This window comes from Octodon degus, unplaced genomic scaffold, assembly GCF_000260255.1.
Source record: "Octodon degus isolate 3935 unplaced genomic scaffold, OctDeg1.0 scaffold00305, whole genome shotgun sequence".
NCBI lineage: Eukaryota > Metazoa > Chordata > Mammalia > Rodentia > Octodontidae > Octodon > Octodon degus.
Window position 1 is genome coordinate 143,447 of NW_004524881.1, and position 8,261 is coordinate 151,707.

Sequence of the window (8,261 nt, forward strand, 5' to 3'; positions counted from 1 at the left end):
TCTGGCTTAGGTCTGGCTGCTGTGCTCAGCTCCTTCCCGCTGCTGCCCTTGAGGGTGAACATGTTGTGCCCCTGTGGCAAGATGTTCTGCTCCTGTACTAGCTGGGTGGATCTATCCTCTACACTCTCTGCAGGGATTGCAGCTGCAGGGTTACATCTCAGGCATGTATGCCAGGCCTGAGCTGTGCCTGGAGGGGTCAAGATGAAGTAGGGGGAAGAGGAAGCTCTCCCACACACTCAAGGGACCTGGGCTAAGACTAGGTGCGTGGGTTCCCAGAACACGGACCCAGTAGCAAAATTCCTACTCGACAGGCGGCGTGGGGAGGTGCTGCAGAGTGTTGGGGGTTGCCCGAGGGGGTGGGAGAGGGTCCGGTCCACGCTGCACCTGGGCTGGGACAGGTCCCGCCGGCGCAAGGTAGCAGGAAGCTCTCCAAACACTCACTGGACCTGGGCTAGGACTGGGTCTGGGTGTTCCCGGAAGTCGGGAGAAATTCCTACTCTGCAGGCGGGGTAGGGGAGGTACTGCAGAGTGGTGGGGGGCGGCCTGAGGGGGTGGGAGAGGATCCGGCACACGCTGTGCCTGGGCTGGGACTGGTCTGGCCAGCGCAGGGTAGCAGGAAGCTCTCCACACACTCAAAATTTCTGAATTAGTAGCGTCTGAAGTAAAGAAACAATTGCAGAACTGTATGGAGGAAATCAGATCAGAAATGATCTCTGAAGTAAAAAAAAAAAAAAAAAAAAAAACAGGATAACTATAGCAAAAGAATTAATAACTTCTTCTCAAGAAGACACTGATAAAACAAATAAAAGAGAATACAAAAATGATATAGAATCCTTGAATGAGCAATATAGGAAAAAAAATAGATCACGTGAAGCAGACTCAAAGAGATATACAGAAACTTAAAATCTCAATCACAAGCTGGAAAAAACTGTCGAATGAAAGTGAATATAAGGATTTGGATCTTGAAGACAAATTCATAGCTAATGAAAAGGTAAGAAAAGTTCTCTTAAAAACAACTAGGATGCAGGAAAAAAATAATTCAACATCTGCAAGACGATGCAAACATAAACAACGTGAGAATAATGAGAATCCAGAGAAAGAAGGAGTCAATACAAATGATATAAAATTCGGCAGAGGTAATAACAGAAAACTTCCCAAATATGAGAAAACAATCAAACATTCAGTAACTGAGGCATATAGAACTCCAAATAAGATCAAGCCAACTAAAAACACACCCAGACATATAATTGTCAAGATCCCAGAAATCCAGCACAAGAACAATATACTATAAAAGCTGCTAGAGAAAAGAAACATCATATTTAAAGGACAACCAATCAGAATAATGGCAGACTTCTCTTCACACACTATAAAGGCAAGAAGAGCAAGGAACAGAGTACTTCAAGTCCTCTATGAAAACAAATTCCAGTCCACACTACTATACCCTACAAAAGTCTCTTTCAAGTTCGATGGAGAAGTGAAATGCTTCTATTACGAAGAACAACTAAAGAATTTCATAATGACAAAGCCAATCCTGCACACACCACTAAAAGATATTCTAGAGAATGACCAAACTGACCAGAACTCCAGTAATGAAAATGGAAAGAACCTACCAAATAGGGCAAAATTATACAGGAGAAAATGGGGTAAACAGCAGCAGGTAAATAACATCTCAATCGTGAGTTAATACATCTCAATTATAATCATTAATGTAAAGGGACTCAATTCACCAATTAAAATAAATAGACTGGCACAATGGATCAGGAAGCAAAATGGAATGATATGCTGTATACAAGAAACTCACGACTCATAAAGAAATTCATAGGCTGAATGCCAAAAGATGGAAAATAATACTACACACCCAAGCACCTCAGAGAAAAGCAAGGGTAGCAATCCTTTCTCAGACAGTCTCAGCTTCAAACCAAGAATGATCAAATGAAATAGATAAGGCCATTACATACTGCTTAGAGGAATTCAAGAGGAAGAGGTAACACTCATAAATATGTCCACAACAAATATGGGAGCAACCAACTACTATATAATACAAATTTTAACCAACATGAAAAATCTAATATCCAATACCACAATCTTAATACAAGACCTTAACACCCCCTTATCCCAAAAAGATAGGTCAACCAGACAAAAAATTAGCAAAAAAGTAGCACAACTGAACCAGAGCTTGGAACAAATGGACTTAGTGGACATATACAGAATGTTCCACCCAACCACAGATGAATACACTTTTTTTCAGCTGTATATGGGACATTTTAAAAAATATACCACATACTAGTCCATAGATCATGTTTAATTTTTGCAAGAAAACAGAAATTATCCCATGCCTATTATCTGACCACAGTGCAATGAAACTGGAAATAAATGACAAAAGAAATCAGAAAAAAACCCTAAATATATGGAAATTAAACAGCACCCTACTCAGTAATCAGTGGGTTACAGATGAAATTAAACAAGAAATTCAACAATATCGACAATTCAATGAAAATTCAAGCACAAATTATCAGAATTTATGGGATGCGTTGAAAGCAGTTCTCAGAGGGAAATTTATAGATGTGAATTAACACATTAGGGAAACAGAATGGGAACAAATCAATACCCTGATGCTGCACTTCAAACATCTAGTAAAGGAAGAGCAAACCAAACCCAAAGACAAAGACAGAAGGAAATTATAAAGATTAGAGCAGAAATTGATTCAATTGAGAAGAAGAAAACAATACAAAGAATTAACGCAACAAAAAGCTAGTTCTTTGAAACATTGAATAAAATTGATATGCCCCTAGGTAACCTCATCAAAAGAGGAAAGAAAAAACTCAAGTTCAAGCAATAAGGAATGAAAAGAGTGAAATTACCACACACCCAGTGGAAATTCAGGAGATCATCAATAGCTACTTTGAGAAACTTTACTTTCACACAATAGAAGACACAAAAGAAATGGAAAGATTCCTAGAAAGGTACAAATTACCAAAACTGAATCAAGAAGATATAACAACTCTCAATAACCCAATAACAGCCAATGAAATGCAAAATGTAATAAGAAACCTACTGGAAAAAAGAAAAACTCCAGGTCCTGATGGATTCACAGCTGAATTCTACAAGAAATTTATAGAAGATATAATCCCTACACTCCTCAAACTCTTCAATAAAATTGAAAGGAAGCAGTTCTGCCAAAATCATTCCTGGAGGCAAGAATTATACTGATACCAAAACCAGGGAAAGACACAACTAAAAAAGAGAACTACAGGCCAATCTCCCTCATGAACATAGATACAGAAATCCTCAATAAAATCCTTGCAAATGGAATACAGCAAATCATCAAGAAGATCATACACTTTGACCAGGTAGGATTCATCCCTGGGATGCAAGGCTGTTCAATATATGCTAATCTATAAATTTAATACACTATATCAATAAAGCCAAATCTAAAAACCACATGATCATTTCAATTGATGCAGAAAAGGCTTTTGACAAAGTCCAATACTCATATATGTTCAAAGGTCTGCAGAAAATTGGAAGATACGGGCTCTACCCCAATCTGATAAAAGTATTATGACAACCCAATGAATAACATAATTCTATGGGGAAAAACAGAAATCTTTTACTCTCATATCGGGTGCAAGACAAAGATGCCCTCTATCATCACTCCTACTCAATATAGTTCTAGAATCATTAGCTAGAGCTAGTAGACAAAAGAGAAATAAAATGAGTAAGAATAGGTAAAGAATTTAAACTATCATTATTTGCAAATGACATGATATTATACTTGGAAGATGCAAAAAACTCCACCAAGAAGCTACTAGAATTGACACACAATTCAGTAGCATGGTACGATACAAAGTCAATACCCATAAGTCAATACAATTCCTCCACACAGATAACAAACACACTCACAGGGAAATTAGAGAAACAATACCTTTTTTATTTTTATTTTTTCCCCATAATTTTATTGAGAAACAAATAGCAAGGACACAGTTTCAAATTAAATTGGTAGGACAATTTCAATAATTAACACATTGCATACATTCTTCCTAGTGATTAATTGCTGTACAAGATGATATCCTATTTACAAACACCATTAGAACAAATCCCTCCAATCATTAACAGAATGTAACTATATATCTATTCTAACCATTTTGAATACACAGATATAAAATGGACATTCATCTATATCCCCTTTTTTTGTTTAGTTCTGTTATTTGAATATTAGAGGTGTGTTAACTCAGCAAAATATTCTAAAAGAGTCCAGTAGTCCATAATAGTATTGGGTCTTCCACTTCACTGCAATGTCAGAAATTGTTGACCTGAGTCCCCTCAGCTCAACATAATAGCATGGCTTTACTTCTTATATTTCATTTTTATACTTTTCTGCTGGATGATTAAGACCAAGATAAAGCAAGACCTATGCAAGGAGAGTTGTAGCTTTTGGGTCTTATAAGGTCAGTCAAATCCCCTCAGGATTTATCCTGAGATCATGTACCTCAGATTGTAGATCCTTTGTCATTGTCAGCCATGTGGATGAGTCACGGCCATTGCTTGGCCAGTGTACTCTCTGTGAAAGCCTGAGAGAATGTTTTCTCTCCATGTGATTCTCCTTAGGCACACTCTACATCATTGATCACTTTCCTCTTTGGCCCCATAATCTCCTTGATCAGAAAATTTGGGACACTGCTGGGTTACGTGACATTACCGTACAAGTTCTCATATGTCCTGAGTCTTACTTAACCTTGGAAGACTAGGCCCAAAATATTGTCTTTCCTTGTGGCCCTCCTTGATCTCTAATTTTGTTCTGCAAACTTAGGTTGTTAACCATCCAGAAGAGAAGTTTATTGTTATTACCATACAACCAAGGGTGTTAAGCCTAATCTATCTGTCTGAATATCAAACATCTTAGACGTAACATGGACCAGGTATTTTTCATCAAGTATTGGCATGTTGAACTTTAAGTCCCTACAGAGTATGATGAAAAAACATTTTAAAAATAGAATATATTTTAAAAATAGGCATAAGGAATTATATAATTCTTATGTTTACACATAAGTCCAAAAATCAAGCCTTATACAACCTTGAAGCAGAACAGACCCACAACATTCCTTTTCCTGTCTCCTGCCTTCTTCCACCACTCCCCTCTTTTTGAACAATCATCTACGTGAGAAGCAGCACAACAGCAATTGGCATGTCATGACAAGCAGCCCGTATGCAAAAGACCAGAATGACAGACACTCCAAGCATGAACCTACTATTATAAATTGCCATCTTCAGTGCAGTTGCTTAGTTCACAGGTGTCAGTATATATAGTTAGTCAGGGTAAGAATCTTTCCAATTAACTACTAGATTCAAAAATCTTCTGGAGATTCTCAGGATCATTGCCTTGCCCATCTTCTACATATAACTGTATGGCTTGTCACTGTCATGTTTCCTAGCTCTTCTCCTTTTCCTCTCTTAATTAGTTAATCCTCGAGTTCTTGCTTTCCTTTTACTTGCATTATACCTTTCTATTTGTATTTCTTCTTTTGAGTTCTTATACTAGGGAAACTATACAATATTTACACATGTTCGTCTGGTTTACTTCACTTATGAGTATATGTTCAAGTGGCATCCACTTATATATAAAGGCTTCAAATTTATCATTCTTTATAGCTGAGTAATACTCAATTGTATAAAAATACCACATATTTTTCATCCATTCCTCAGGTGATGGGCATCTTAGTTGTTTCCAAGATTTGGCTATCACAAATTGTGCTGCTATAAACATAGGCATATATATATCCCTATGATATGATGTTTGCAGATCCTCCGGGAAACTTCCCAGTAGAGTAATAGCTGGTTTAAATGGGATTTCCAGTCCAAATTAGAGAAACAATACATTTTACAATAACACCATGGAAAATGAAATACCTTTGAATTTTTCTAACTAAAGAAGTGAGAGAGATGACTCACTGAGCTGGGGAGATGACTCAGTAGAATAAGCACTTCCCTAGCAAATGCAAGGACGTGAGTTCAATCCCCAGTTCTGCAAGAAAAAAAGAAAAGAAAGAAGTCAATGATCTATTCAATAAAAATTACAGTACTTTAAAAAAGAGATTGTATAGGATTTCAGAAAATGGAAAGTTATTCCCTGATCCTGAACAGGAAGAATCAACATTGTGTAAATGGCCATATTCCCAAAATTTTGATACAGATTAATGCAATCCTAATCAAAATGCCATCAACACAACTCGCAGATCTAGTGAAACAATCTTAAAATTTATTTGGAATTAGAAAAGTCCTAGATAGGGCCAACCAAATAGTTCAGTGGATTAAAGTGACTGCAAGCAGGCACAGGGGCCAAGGGTTCAATCCCTAGGTCTGCTGTGCCGGCCCTGCCCCTGGGACACACTGAAATAGTAATTGAGACTGGGCGTGATGGTGCATTCCTGTAATTTGAGCTCTTATGAGGCTGTAAAAAGGTGGATTACTACAATTCCAATCTAGAAGTGAGACCCTATACACCCTGTAGACCTGTCCCTAAGATAAATAAATAAATAAATAAATATGCAGGGGACATTATAAACCCTGAATTGTAATTATACTACAAACCTATTGTGAGAAAAATCAGCATGTGGGGCCCATGAGATAGCTCAGCAAACTAAAGTGCCTGCTTAGACAAGCACAGGGATCCTAATTCTATCCCCAGCAATACATGCCATGCCAACCCCACCCCCCAGAGCAAGCTGAGCAGGCCAGAGTACATGGGTAGTGGCACATGCATAATTCCACCACTGGGGAGGCTGGAAGCAGGAGGATCACCATGAATCCAAGCTGCACAGTGAGTCCCTGTACCAACTACATTACAAAAAAAAAAAAATCTCTCCTATTCTTATTCTATGATGTTGAAAAAAAAATCAGCATGCTATTGGCAAAAAAAAGAAAGACAGACAGACAGACAGACAGACAGAAAGAAAGAAAAGAAAGAACGAAGAAAGAACTGAGGATCAATGGAAAAGATCAGAAAATGCAGATACAACTACAAACACATTCAGCCACCTTATCTTTGACATAGGGGCCAAACACATTCACTGGAAAAAAAGTTCTCCTCTTTAACAAAGGGTGCTGGGAAAACTGGCTTTCCACATGCTGAAAACTAAAATTAAATCCAGGTTTATCACCATGCATTAAGCCAAAGTCAAAATAGATTAAAGATCTAAACATTAAAACAGAAACACTAAATCTCCTAGAAGAGAAACTAGGTGGAAATCTTGAAGATCTAGGAGTAGGCAGAGAGTTCATGAAAAAAAAAGGAAAAACTGCTCAAGAAATACTTCAAAGAACCAAAAACTGGGATGTGATCTTATTGAGAAGTTTCTGCACATCAGCACAAATCACCAACTTAGTGAAAAGATAACACACAAATTAGGAAACAATCTTAACCAACCATTATGCAGACAAAGGACTTCTCTCAAGAATACATGAAGATCTTAAAAAAAAAAAGCAGGTCCCCAAAATTCAAAGACCCAATCCAAAAATGGATATGTGAGATGAATACACACTTCTCAGAGGAAGAAATACAAATGGTGAATAAATACATGAAAAAAAAAATGTTCCATAGCACTGGTCATTCAAGAAATATAAATTAAAAGAATACTGAGCTACTATCTCACCCCAGCAAAAATTGATATTATAAAGAAATCAACTAATAACAAATGCTAGAGAGGCTATGGGAAAAAAGGAACCTTTCTCCACTTTGGTGCAACCACTATGGAAATCAGTGTGGAGATTTGCAAGTTTTCCCCTTCTAGGTATTTTTCCAAAACAACTGAAAACATCATACCACAGTGACATATTCACACCCATATTTAGACCAGAATAAGTTGCCATAGCCAAATCTTTGAAACAAGCCAAATATCAATGACCTGAGGAATGGATTAAACAAATGTGGTATTTTTATACAATCGATTATTATTCAGCTATAAAGAAAAATAAACTTGAGGCCTTTATAGGTAAATGGATGCAACTAGAGGCTATATTCATGAGTGAAATAAGTCAGGCCCACGTGTATAAATATCATATTGTCTTCCTAGTGTAAGAACCTGAAAGAATAAATGAAATCTGAAAGGAATAATAGGTATAATAATATGGAAAGAAACTCAACATAAGGAATAAACAATTGAGGCAAAGTAGAAAAGAAAGGAAATTTAAAAAGAAGAAAGAAAAACAAAAAGGAGAGAGAGAGAGAGAGAGAGAGAGAGAGAGAGAGAGAGAGAGAGAGAGAGAGA

The 8,261-nt window shown here is 37.2% G+C and overlaps 1 protein-coding gene across 1 annotated transcript in view; it reads right to left on the bottom strand.

Annotated features, from left to right (window-relative positions):
* Ccng2 (cyclin G2) overlaps window positions 1-8,261 on the bottom strand; it is a 30,469-nt gene that overhangs the window by 16,536 nt on the left and 5,672 nt on the right. The window lies entirely within an intron of this gene.